This window comes from Zalophus californianus, chromosome 11 (assembly GCF_009762305.2).
Source record: "Zalophus californianus isolate mZalCal1 chromosome 11, mZalCal1.pri.v2, whole genome shotgun sequence".
NCBI lineage: Eukaryota > Metazoa > Chordata > Mammalia > Carnivora > Otariidae > Zalophus > Zalophus californianus.
In genome coordinates this window covers 48,158,594-48,173,053 of record NC_045605.1, presented here as the reverse complement: position 1 = coordinate 48,173,053, position 14,460 = coordinate 48,158,594, and the positions used below count along the sequence as shown (strand labels likewise).

At 36.4% G+C, this 14,460-nt stretch overlaps 1 protein-coding gene across 25 annotated transcripts in view; it reads right to left on the bottom strand.

Annotated features, from left to right (window-relative positions):
• DLG2 (discs large MAGUK scaffold protein 2) overlaps positions 1-14,460 on the bottom strand; it is a 2,208,086-nt gene that overhangs the window by 628,147 nt on the left and 1,565,479 nt on the right. The gene's annotated exons all lie outside the window — the stretch shown is intronic.

Below are 14,460 nucleotides of genomic sequence, written 5' to 3'. Positions count from 1 at the left end.
ATGGTAGCTAATATTATGGATAATATTATTTCTCCTCCCTCTTTGTAGGTACAGTTGTAGATGTTTTCAGCAGTAAGTGTTTCGACTTCTATTTGCCTAGCCTTCCACTTTTTTGCCCTTGCTTATTTTTAAAGACCACTTGTACAAGTTTCCATATTATATCTTTAAATAGTGCTGAGAGATAGAGTGGGACTTATTAGCTCCGTTTTCCAAGTGAAGATGGAAAAACTCAGAGAGGTTGACTTTATCCAAACTAAAATAGCCAATCAGTAGTAAAAATAATTCTTGAGCCAAGATTTTCTCATTGGGAATTTGGTACACTAAGAACATCTGGGGAGAGGACATTGCAATGTCCTGTAAAGCTAGAGCCTCATAAATCTACTGATGACCAGGGATGCTCTGTTCACTGAGATTTTTGTTCCTAATTGCGTCCATAGAATCCCATGACCCAAGAGCTCAAAACTCTAAATCCACTGCATACTGGACAGTATAGGTTGAACATCTGGGATACTAGGACAAATAAGAAAAGACTTCAAGGCTGTATTTGGGACATGCAGACTCGTTTTAGGTACATACTTGCTGCTTAAAAAGTGTTTGTAGGCATAAGTAAAGTACTATGCTTTTCACCAAAATAGTTCTTAGATGTATTGCTTAAAGGAGGCAGCATTAACCCTAAATTAAATTGAGGGTATCTCATAATCTTGTGGGAGAGACAGAGACTGAACACACTCACACACATGTTAATTAGTGAGAAGGAGAAAGCAATTAATTTGTTCTACGTAAGGAGAGAGGAAGATCTATGGTTCTAAAGTCTAGATACTTTTAAAAAGGCTATTTATTTATTATTTATTCTAAAGATTTATTTATTTGAGAGAGACACTGAGAAAGAGCATGAGTGGAAGGAGGGACAGACAGAGAGAATCTTCAAGCAGATTCCCCAATGAGCACGGAGCCTGATGCGGGGCTCAGTCCCACAACCCATGAGATCATGACCTGTGCTGAAACCAAGAGTCAGACACTCCAACTGACTGAGCCACCCATGCGCCCAAAAAAGGGCTATTTAAAAAAAGGGGGAGGTGACAATGATAAAAAAAGGAAGAAATGGGATATTGAAGGAAAAAAAGTAACATTTGCGGGGATAGGACTATGGGACACAGATTGTGTTAGGTGTTCTCTGTAATAAAGAGTATGAGTTTTGGTGTCAGACTTTGCACTCTTTTTTGCTTCTTACTAAATGTATCATTGGTAAGATATTTACTTGCTTCTGAGTCAGTTTCAACATGTGTAAAATGGATATAGTAGAACCTATTTAACAGAGTTTTTGTGAGGATTAAAAATAGTTAAATTCATAAAGCATCTGCAACAGGCACTTCACAGAGTGGGCATGCAATAAATTATACCTGATTTTATATTAATAACTTCATACACTAAGTGAAAGAAACACTGCTTGGAGTTATCAGATCTCGGTATAAGATGTTCTTATACCACATGGCTTCTCCATAAAACACCAGGGTAAAAGTCAATTTTAAGCCTTGTCTATGTCACCCTTGATGGTCATACCACATGATCACTTGTGATCCCTTATCAGATTTGGATCCTCCAGAGCTAGACCCTGCAATCATGCTGCAAGGCTTCTTTTGTAGATGAGGCCATTTTAACTCTAGTCCCTTCAGCGAGTTTTGGCCCTAAGCTCCTTGTTTGGGAGCGAGGACCCTGCTTAGTCAATCGAGCTGTGCAGTGACTTGGGGTTCAGAGGTTCCAGTGTAAATGCTGGCCTCCTACTTCAGGCAACTCTGCAATATATTGTTACCAACCTCTAAAGTACTTCTCTTGCTTGAAATAGAGGCCCAAGAGGCAACTAAGTGGATAGAGAGAGAGGTTAGTTTTTACATCTTACTAAATCTTTCCTGGCTACTATTGTGAACACTCCATAAGCTGGTTTATTTACCATGTCATCATAGGAGAAATTATTTTCTTTAGTTGAGGTATGCATTCTGATTAGTATAAGGTCACAAAATGGTTTTGAAAATATATTCTATTCACTAAAAAGCAAGCCAGGAATTGCCCACATTATGTTTTGTGACTCATGAATATAAAAATACATTCTACTTTAGAATTACTTCACAATATTGAATCTAGCAAACTATCATTCAAAAGAACTCTCTCCTAAAAGAAATACCTTAATGAAAGATATTTTACCATGAACTTCATATGATGTACAGTATTGTTGAGGCCACAAAGGCTGTCTGAGTGGCATGGTTGTGGAGCTCATCTTCAAAATATGCTAACCACTCCTAGCATATGTTATGTCCCCTTGTTATAGGTTTAACCAGAAAAGCTATTTGTCCAAGAATGGTATAGAGAGAGGACATAAAATATAACTTCCATGTCCTCTGATGAAACAAGTCTCCATATGAGTTGTCAATTTCACCTGACAATGGAAAAGAGCAGGCTAGGGAAAGTCCTTAAATGTCTTCTCTCCAGGAAGATCCTCTTAACTCACAGGTTGTAAGATTGCCTCCACTGGGATTCCACAGAACCTCATTCATACACTTCTATCCTACGATTTACTACACGAGAAAAAGAAATTATTTATTGAATGTGTTTACCTCATTAATCTCTCTGGTAGGGTAGAAAATAATTTTTAATCACCTCTAGATCCTTATTGTGGAACAAAGGTTTCTGCATGGGAGGCACTTAACAAATATTTAGTGAAGGATCTTTCCTCTTCCATCTTCTCTCTAGCTTTCCCATAAACCCGATAGTAGCATCCCTAAGGAATATCCATTGTAAAAGTCCTAGACTTTCATGGCCAAGGAACTCTTTCATTATTTAGCCTCTCATGGATGTCTTATTTTGAAAGATTTAATGTTGCAAACTACACTGATTATTGCCTAGAAATGATACTTAAATATCATTTTTTATGTTCCTCTGAGGAAATCTTATTTATTGAAAAATAATTTGTTTTCACTTTTATTTTGTCCAATATATATATAATTGCCAGTCCAGGCTCCTTGTTAGCCTAAGATAACCAATGTGATCACAATGGGTTGGCAGAATTAGAGGCAAAAACAAAGGAAATTGATGTTTGAGTTAGTTGTGTGGTTTTATCTCCAATAAAATTTCAATTTTGTTAGGCTTTTAGAAATGTGTATATGTAAGTATATACATAAACATATACATACACATTATATATACATACACATACATACATAGACATATACATGAACACAAATGTGTTGTGTGTATATGCTTTTATGTGCACTGGAGGGTTTGTATTCTAAAAGAATAATATACCATAGCCAAGTAAAACTTATTCTAAGAATATAAAGTTAGATCAATATTAATACACTTCATTATATCAACTACATGATCATCTTGAAAAATCATATAAAGGCTAATAAAATTCAGCAACCACTCCTAATCAAGAAACAGATTTCATAAATATTGTATATAATATCCTTCTCAGTCTACAACTAACACAGAACATCACTCTATCATTATAATTATTTATCATTATTCAAAATGTTCTAGCAAATGCAATAAGGCAAAACAAGTAAGAAGTAAAGAATTGATGAAACAATATAATTAGCAGATAATATATCTGTGAGTCTGGAAACAGAAACAACTGAGTTGGAAAAAAAAAAAAAACAAAGAAACTAGAACCCATGACAGAGCTGAGGATACTGAATAGAATACATTTAAAAAACCTTATCCATATACAAGTTGTGACCAGTTGTGACATATTTTAATACAATCCCATCCACAGTATTAGCTTAAAGTTTAAATATGTATAGAGAAAAAACAGGAAATATGCAGGATTTACATGAAAATAAAAAGCTATAAAATTTACTAAGATACTCAGTACATTTGATTATTCGATAAGTATTTATTGAATACCTACTATGTGCAAGGCATTGTGCTAAATTCTGGGAAAATAATGATAAACAAAATAGAACAGGTCCCTACACTCGCATCTTCTAGTGGTGGAAACCAGGGACAGTTATATAGTAAATTATTTGATTTATGATGGCTCTAGGTGCTACAAAGGAGAAGAGAGCATATGGGGAAATATAGCCAGAAGCCCTGCCCTACTCTGGGTAGTTAAGGGAGTTTTCTTTTAGAAAATGACATTTGAATTAGCAGAAATTGACTAGCCTGAGTGTGAGGGAGAGCATCTTGAGCAGAGAGAACAATGTATGTGAGGTCTTTGACATAGAAAGGAGTTAGCATGATGGAGGAACCAAAAGACTAGCCCAGTGTCTTAAGCACAGTAAGTGAGGTAGACTTTGGCTCTAAGTAATACTGAAGAAGTAGGAAGGGGCTGGATCATGCTGGGCCTTATAGGCTCTGCTAAGACTTTCGAACTCTTTTCTAAACATTTTAAGAAACCATGGAATATTTTTGAATAAGGTAGTTTTCAATAATAAGAATTATGATGATCACGAGAATGGCAAATTCTTATATAGTTTTACTATGTACCAGGCAGTGTTCTATAGTACATGGGTTAACTCATTTAATTCTTACATGAAGTAGGAACTGTTATTATTCCTAGCTTACAGATGAGGGAACTGAAATAGAGAGAGATTAAGTAACTCGAAGGATTGCAATGACTCTGGCTACAATGGGAAGGAAAGGTTGATGGAGCAAAAAGAGAAAGTGGCAAGACTGATCGGGGGCTACTGTGCTAATGCCCAGTAGAAAATGAGGCAGTTCACACTGGTTTGCTGGCAATGAAAATGCAGGAAGTGATAAGATTTGAGAGATGCGAGAAGGTAAAAATAGATAGGATTAGGTCATTGTTTGGATATGGCAAAGAAAGAAAGAGATATTCTGTTAGGTCTCTGACCTATAAAATTGGATGATCTATGTATTGAGATAGAGAATTCTGAGAGAAATGAGTTTGGAGGATCAGATTATGAGATCAATTTTGGTTATGCTGAATTTGAGTGCCTGTAAGACATGAGAATGGAAATGCTGAAGAGTCATTTAGATATACAAAACAGGAGCACAAGAAAATGCCTGCTCTGAAGATATATATTTGCAAATTAATTGCTTATAGATGGATTTAAAGACATCAGACTGCATAAGATCATCCATGGAGAGAGAGGAGAATAAAAAGACTCAGGACTGAGGCTGAAGCATCCTAGTTATTAGAAGTTGGGTGAAGAGGAACAGATAAGGTTGACTAAAACCTGGCCAGATAGATACATGTAAATCAAGAAAGGTTACTATCAAGAAAGACAAAATACATTATTTTAAGATGGGTAAGTAATAAACAGTGTTAAACACAGCTAAGTGTTCCTTTAAGAGACAAAAAGTGCCTATGACAAGCACAATATATTTAAAAATACTAAACTGATATGTTTTTTATTTTTCTTAAAGAATGCTGACTTGAGACATCTTGTCCATTGAATCAATAGTTCAGGGAAAGGTAATACCTCAAATAAGATGTCCTTAAAGGAAGGAAGGGAAGTATCCTTCCCTCAAATGAGGGAAGATCCTGTCACCAGGAAGAGAAAGTACAAAAGTTCCTCCAAAAAGGAGAAGGGAAAGGCAAAGGATCGAACAGGTATGACCTTGATCCTCCCTCTAAGTCAAAATCCCAGATGCTTGAGGTGGTAGTGAGTGGGGGAATGTTGGAAACAACTACATAGGTTTTGGGGAAAATCCGAGGACAACGGGGACTGTGTCCCACTAGCCTTTTGGTACTCTGAGGAAAAGTGCTCCTTGGAGACTCTCATACAAGAGTTGGAAGTGGTTATATGGAGACAGAGGGGGAGTGAAGTTGAGACACTACTTATACTACATATCCAACCTCCCACTCACAGTTTCCTAGTTATGGCTTTCACATGGCATGGAAAATAACTAGAAGTTCCCATGTACTTCTAATGGAATTTCAAAGAAAAGCAACTGAGAGAGCCAGCGGCCTTCCCTTGGGACGATCATGCTGAAGAATGAGGTGATCCCAAGCAGGCATTTCCATATAAACAACCTAAGACAAGATGATTTAGAAGATGTGGTTATGAGGTTGAGGATCTCTAGAGTTAGCAAGATCCAAAATGGAGGCAAGTACACCACAGAAGATAAGTGGGCTCTTGTAATACATAAACCGCAAGTTCTCCAGCTGCAGGCACAGATGCCAGTAGGATGTCCAATGGCCAGGAAAGACAGGGAAATAGCCACAGCATTCAGCAAAGACTCAGAGAACAACACAAGGAACCATATGCAAACCAGCTACAAGTTCCTATCACTGTGAGGACATATGAGAGTTCTTCTACTTCCAGGTTGTCTGGCCAAAGGGCCATGGAGATGCATTTAAGAAGTAGCTCTGACAACAAGTTTGCATTGTGAAATTGATTATTCATCTCATATGATTAATAAATCATATATTGAAAATGATTGCCTTCAATAGGAAGAAACTGAGATACCTTTAATGGAAAGAATAAGATTTTCCTTTTTTCAGTAAAGAGGATAAGATCATCTGCTGAAATAAAGAATACTGTGTTTTAACTTCTCCATCTCTGAGGATGTACAGATCCATTTGAATAAATGACATGGAGGAAGATCTCACCAAGAGTTGCAGTGTGACTCATTGAGCATAAAAACCATCGTAGGGTGATTTGAGGAGGGAAAAGATGAGGAAATTGAAGCAGCAGGAGAAATGGGGCTGCGAAGCTCTGTAGAGTTAGGATGGTTACATGGGGGTATGGATGAAAGGATTTGTTTATGTTAGTAAATAACCGAGTACATTTAAATGTTGACGAGAGAGATCAAGAAAGAGATTGAAAATTCAAGAAAAGAAGGAAATTAATGGGTAATGTACAAGAGAAATACAGCGGAATAAAAGGGCCACATCTCACTGATTTCAGGGAGAGGACGGCCTTTTTAAACATAATATAAAATGAAGGAAACTATACAAGATATACTAACAGAGCTGAGCACTTGCATGCCTCAGAAATCATCTGATACGAAACGTAGACGATAAAATACAGATGATTTTAGTAAGATTTAAAAACTCAATAAGAAAATGTTTCAGCATTAAAGAGTGGACAAGAGACATCACTGATAATTCAGAAAAAAGATAATTCAATCAATAGGCTTATAAAACTATGTTCAACCTCGCTAGTAATAAAATGTAAATTAAAACAATGAGAAATGATCTTGCCTATTAAATTGGCAAACATAAAAATGAGACCATATGCTTATTTCCTTTGTAATACTTAGAACAGTTTATAACTATTTTATATAACTAGTCTGTTTATTTTATAAACTAGTCTCTTACTTGCCCACTAAACTGGACATTTTAAGAAGGTAGTAAAAAAGTCTGTCTAATTAACTTTTGTATTTTCCATTCTTTGTACAATGTCGGGCACAGCATAGGTCCTCGGTGAACACATATTGAATGAATGAATGAATGAATGCATGTTGGTGAACATTGGTGAATGAATACACAAGACCCTTGTGTATTGTGCTAGAGGGAGCAGCAAGTGGTATAAACCACCTGGAGAGAAGCTGAGAAATATCTAACAAAGTCAACGTTTTATGTTCTTCAAACTAGTGATTACATTTTTAAGGATTCATCGAAGGTAAAGAATCAATATTTATATAATTTAGGATAAGGATGTTCACCAAAGAGTTAATCTATATTGTGATTATAAATACTTTAAATGCCCAGTGATAAATACCCAATTAAATAAATTATGGCCACATAAAATTAATAATAAACTAAACAATCATTAGAATTACTATTTTAGAATCATTTTTATGGCTTTGAAAAATGCTCAAATATACCATGAAATAAGAAAATTACATTTAAAATAATACATATTATATAACCTGTTGAAAAAACAATTTGAGATACAGTGACTAAAAAAATACATAGGAGACTTTATTTTCATGTTTTTCAAAATTTCTACATAGAACATGAAAAAATATTTTTAAAGTAGCTTAAGAATTCCTTCCAGAACTCTTTGTAACTTAAAAAAAAAACAACTAAATTTCTTCCCACCATGTTCAGAGGAAAGAAAACTGATGGCCTATTTTTATAAATCTCAAATCATTCCTAATTACTCTGATTTTAATTCTAACCTCTAAAAACATTTACACACACACAGCTTTCTTGTATTTACAGAGCTATACATATATATTTTTAATCTACCTTTTTTTATAATTTCTCTTTTTAGGATTATCTTTTAATAGTTGCTTAAGACGAAGAGCATATTTAAGCCAAATTTAAAACTGATTAGAATCTTCATCTAAAGGATTTAAGGCAGATATAAAAATTTAATGACCTTATATTAATTATAGAATTTAATTGCAGGCTCAAAATAGAATTGTGTATTTTCCTTATGTCTCCTGTGGCCTTTATTAGTTAATAGAATAATTTTGGTTTTGTAGTAACTCATTTGTGCTATATGCATTAGAATAATGCCTCCCTCTTTACAGTTTCCCTTGTCAGGCGATAAACCACTTTTATTTCTGTTTCCTGTTCTTTTCTAGACCAAGTGCCCTAATGCATATACACAGGTGTTTTTAATGCACATTTCTAGCTTGGCATTGATAGTGTTGATTTTAAGTGGCAGTAGCATTGTTAAGCAGGGCTCGAATATTTTGTTTAGAGAATGCCACTTAACCACTAAGATGCATGGCAGGTTGTATTTTTCTGCTACTCTAAAATCCACAACTGTTCTCATTTTGTCTGGTGGTTCATGAGAGCAGTGGAACTAGTCAAATCACCCTCTCATTTTTTTCCTGGTCTAACTGTGGTGATGGTGAAATGTGAGAGAAGCTTTGGAAGGCAATGTAACAAACAAAATATGTATATTGTAGATTGGATAATGATAGGGCACACAGCCTTTGGTTTAGTTAATTATTGATGGTACTCTTAAGGTCTATTCTGAACACCTAGCAATATGTTGCACAAATAGGGATAACAGTAAATGTTTGCTCAGATCATGGATGATAGAGTAAGTGAATAGCAGTGCATGGTTCTAGGGAGTGGGAAAAAGAGAGTGACAGAAAAGGGCTACCCCTTTTCTGGAAACTCCAAAAGATGCTCATATTTTCCTTTGGGTCCCAAAAGGGCTGCACCCAAAGACCCAGGTTAGAATAGTTCAGTATTAACAATTTTACATTCATGATTTGATTTCATTTGCTTTTCACAATAACTCTATGAAGTTGGCATCATTATTCTCCCCATTCTAGAGATGGTGAAACTGAGGCACAGAGAGGATGAGTGAGCACTGGAATTTGAACCTAGACTGCCTGACTTCAGAGAGTACTGCAAACCACGACGCTGATGGCTTGTAGTGGAACTCTAAATGATGAAACCAGTTTTTAAGACTAGGACTGAATGCTGCAGGGTACCCAGTTCTGATACAGATTCCCATATTCCCTGGTGACCATAGGTTCCCACTCACATTTAGCTCTGAACTACCCACCTTTCCAATCCTGCTTCTGCTAAAGCTCTATGTGATCTTTGATCCCTCAAATAATTGTTTTATTTACTATTACTTGAATACAGTAGAACTGACCAGTCCTGATGATTTTACTCCTCCTTTCAGTGTTCTGAAATGCCTTCCTTTGTTCTGACTACTTGTCCCATTTATACAATAGAGCAAATTCCATATCTACTGCATAGCCTTACTGTAATTCCCTAATCCTGTGGAGCAAATGCCTCTTCTCAGCACCTAAAATTCTCCACCTGCCTCTTATTTTGAAATTGACATACAGCATCTTGTGTTATCTTGCAGAAAATATAAAATACATATATATGTATGATATAATTTAGAGACACACTACAAATGGTACAGAGAATTAACATAAAGCACTATTTGTGACATATTTATCCTTTCAAATTAGATCATCTGCTTTACAGGTGCCCAATTAGCTATGTCTTCTCCTTCCAACAACCTAGGGCAGGGGCCTGGCACACAGTATGTGACCAATGTCCTCATTGTTTCACTATTACATGTAATTATAAATAACACTAACAAAAGCCACAAAGTAATAGGCAATGCTCACAGGTCATTTTATACATGCTATGTGCCATACTTAGCGTTTTATCTGCTTTATCTCATTGATTCCTCACAATAATCCTATGAGCCAGTAACAGATGAGGAAACTAAGACACAGAATGTTCAGTAAGTTGCCTAAGGTTGCATATCTTAGAGTAAGATGTTCTCAGTAATTTCATTTTAGGAAATACAGCTCTTTTTTTTTCCATAAAAGTGATAGGTTTTCATCACTATGTTTTTAAAGATTTATGTTTATTTTAGAGAGAGAGAGAGACAGACAGAGCAGGGGTGAGGGGCCGAGAGAGAATCTCAAGTAAACTCCCTGCTGAGTGTGGAGCTGAACATGAAGCTCAATCTCATGACTTTGAGATCATGACCTGAGCTGAAATCAAGAGGTGGATGCTTAATTGACTGAGCCACCCGGGTGCCCCTCATCACTATTTTTAAATGCATTAATGAATAGTTTTTATATTTCTTAGTTTTAATTTCCAAGTCAGTAAACGACAGTAGACATAAGCAAAAACTCTTCAGTGTCTCAATAATTTTAAGGGTATTAAGCAGTCCTGTGACCCAAGTATTTGAGAAGCACTACTTGTTGAAAACAAGCTGATCTAGTTTCTCTCTCATCTCATTTTATACCACTTGCCACCTTGCTTAGTCTCTGGCCACTCATCTCTTCTTAGAACATGCCAGTCTCCTTTAGCCCTCGGTTACTTTGTACTTGCTCTTCTTTCTGATCATTTGCTGGGCTTGTTCCCTCACTTTCAAGTCTGTCAAATGCTATTTTTTCAGTGAGGTCTGACTACGTCACTTGATATTTCAACTTCTCCAATTCCTTCCCTCCCTTCCCTACTTTACTTTTCTCTTGAATGCTTGCACTAGTTTCCGAAGGCTGCCATCACAAACCGCCACAAAGTGGGGGACTTAACAGAAATTGATTATCTCATAGTTCTGGAGGCTAGAAGTTTGAGGCCAAGGTGTTTGCAAGGTTGATTCCTTCTGAAGACTGAGAGGGAGAATCTATCCCACACCTCTCTCCCAGCTTCTGATGGTTTGACATTCCTTGGTTTGTAAGGGCATCACCCCAGTCTCTGCCTTTATCTACACCTACTGTTCTTTGTGTGTGTGTGTGTCCAAATGTCCCATTTTTATAAGAACACCATTCATATTAAATCAGGGCCCACCTTAATGACCTTATCTTAACATGATCATCTACAAAGACCCTATTTTCAAATGAGGTCACACTCAGAAATACTGAGGGTCAGGGCTCCATCATCTATTTTGGGGGAGGAAGGAGACATGATTCAAGCCAAAATAACCCTTAACATAGTCTGAAATTCTGTAAAACTTCTGTTTGCTTGTTTATTGTGATATTTGTTCCATGGAGTCAGGCATATTTTGCTTATTCACTGTTGTAGCCCTAGGACATGGCACTATGCCAGCACACAGTAGGTACTTTAAAAGGCATGGTATGAGTGAACCACAGTCATTTGGTGGGAATAGAGAAATGGATACAGAGGAGGAGGGTGTAAGACAATGTTAGACCAGTAGTTGAGATTCAGATAAAAGGAGACCTTGTGTTATTGATACACTTAGAAATCTGTCTAGTTATAGCCTGTATCTGCTTCTAAAAAGGCTATCCTGCTTTCCTGTGCTAAATGCTGCCAATGTATACTTTATTGGGACATTTCTCTTGCTAATTCACTGCATTTTAGTAATCAGACACTTTTGCATTATTGATTTCTTATACAATTCTTTATTTTGCCATCAGTCTATACATTTATTACCAGTTACAGATTTCAAAACAGCTGTACCATTTAGGGGTTTACTAGTAACAAAAACAATCCTTCCTACTAAAGACGTGGATAATTATGTATGACCAGATAAACCTAGCTGTTCTTATTTTCTTTTTCTCTATCGGATTCCTTCTTAATTTTGTCAGTCTGCACTGGAATTGACTTTACTATATTCAAGTTTTCCCCCCTTAGTTGAACCAGGAGTTAAGAAATTTCAGTGTTGGCTAATTGGATCAATCAGGTATTTAGGGGCAATATCCACTTGAAAGAATCAGCTGTGCAGCTGGTAAACCAGAAACCGTAAGGGGAAGAAAGGCCAGAAGCAGCAGTTTAAGTTGAAGAAACGTGTGTGGGTTTTAGAAGTACTTCTCCGAACTTCAGAGTTCAACATACAATTTATGAAATAACTCACCTCCTTTTGGCGTGTTCTGCTGGAGACTTCTAAGCTGTCAATTAGTGTTCTTAAAAGCAGTCCTTTTATTTTAGCTTAATGACCCTGAACTCAACCAAAGTCATCCAGTCTCTAGCAGATGAAAATGCAGTGAAAAAGGAAACCAACTGGGTCAGGGGAAAAGTGTTTCAGAGACCTGAACAGGTTTTATTCTACAGATTTTTTTTTCCCCCAAAATGACTGAAGAGAAAATATTTAGATGCAACATAACAGACTCAGTCCTTCAGGTCCAGAAGAAAACTTTTAAATTTGGGAAGGACTAAGAGGTCATCCCACTGAACCTCTATACTTTTATAGACTAGGGGATACAGGCCCAAAGGGTGAAGTGGTATCTCTAAGGAACTTTGGCTTTGAGAATGGCAGCAGGAAGAAACTCTGGTACGTGGGAGGGCATCTGGAAGAGCCCTTAGCCTGCAATCTGAATTTTCCAAGATAACCCCGAATTCAATGATATGGTAAACGTCCAAATGTTCCCCAAATTCCAATACCTGAGCTACGTGTCTCAATATTTTTTGAATTTGAATGCTGCACAAGATTTCACTGTCAAATGATGCATTACAAAGAAAGAGTGCATGATGGGAGAGAGACTGCCATCCTGACTCAGAATTGCCATGGTGGGTGGAAGGGCACATGGTAGGACAAGGAGTTTCTAGTTGCTTTTCCTGAGAAGGTAAAATATGCACTCCAAAGTTCATTTTCCCTACAAATATTTGTAGTCTTTTCACATCCTGCTACAGAAAAACTGAGGCAATAACCCCAACCTCAACTGTAAGGCCTAAAGTGTCTTAAAGACTACAGAGTCTTAAATATGAATTTTATGCATTCTCTCTGTACCGCCCCGAAAAGGAATTTCTTAAATTGACTGACCTGTGAATTATGTCTCAAAAAAGTGAGTATATTTCCAGATACCTCTTTTCCCATTCCAAAGCTTAGAACTTTCATAAAATTATTAACATACAGAATACAGAACTTAGTACTGTATTAAATATTTAACACTTCCACAAGCAGTAACGAAAAGTACTAATATAATATTTAGTATTGTACTAAGTATTTCATAATCTCACAAAAGTTCTAACTTATAAAGCTATTCCCTGGATTTATTAATTACCAAAAAACGTTTTTGAAATAACAGAATGAATACATTCCATGACACACAAAACAACAGGACTAGAATGACCTATCACAATCTCAAGGAGGGGGAGTATGAATCCAAAACTATCTTCTAAACACAAGTTAAATTATTTCAAAATGAATCAACCTACGACAGTCTTAAAAATATCATTGCAACGTTTTTGTTCCACATAGGAAGACAAGTTAAATACTCACTAATCCCCTAGGAAACAAGAGAAAAATCACACCTTCACCAACACCTACAATAGGCAAAGATTTATTTTAGGCATTGTCAAGGATACAAAGAAATAAAGGGCACAGTTGCTATACAGAGCAATCTCTACTCTGTATTAATTTGTCAGACCTATACAAGTAAAACCTTATCAGATATGCAGTATGATCATTCTTAAGCAACTACTAGGGTAAAACAACCATATACTATTGCTTCTTTAGTACTCCATTTGTGTCCAGCTTGTGACCTAAATGGTTATAACAACAGAAAAAAAATACTCTTTTCCACGATGAACAAAAGAGCTCAATACTAGAGGATAAAATCATGAACTATATACTTGTAAACTTAAAATGGGTGCAACTGATTCTTCTTTTTAATTTGCTTTTAGGAAGTGTCTCTGATTTCAAGTGGAATTATCTGTTCGGAGAAACAAAATAACAGAGAGGACAGAAAAACTAAGGGGAGGGTCATCATTCAGAAGACAAACATACTATAGAATACCAATCAAGAAGGTGTAATCCTGATGTTGAAATCAGAAAACCCTGCATATACATGTACTTTGTAAATGGGCAGTGTATGTGTAGTACAACAACATGTCCCCGATTACAGTAGCCACAGTCTGGGCAGTCTTTGACATAGGCTGGAAAGATATCATGAAGATATCATGGAGGAGACAAGTGGTAAAGAAGGAACCAACTGAGGGAACTTGGGTATACTAAGGAATGGAGGAACAGTTGTCTAAAACAGAGAAGCAGGAAAGAGAGAGGTGAGTGAAGAGGGAGCTAATCCAGTTTAGATTACTGAAGTCTATGATAAAGTTCCAATGTTCTAATTATAAATATGCCTTAGTAT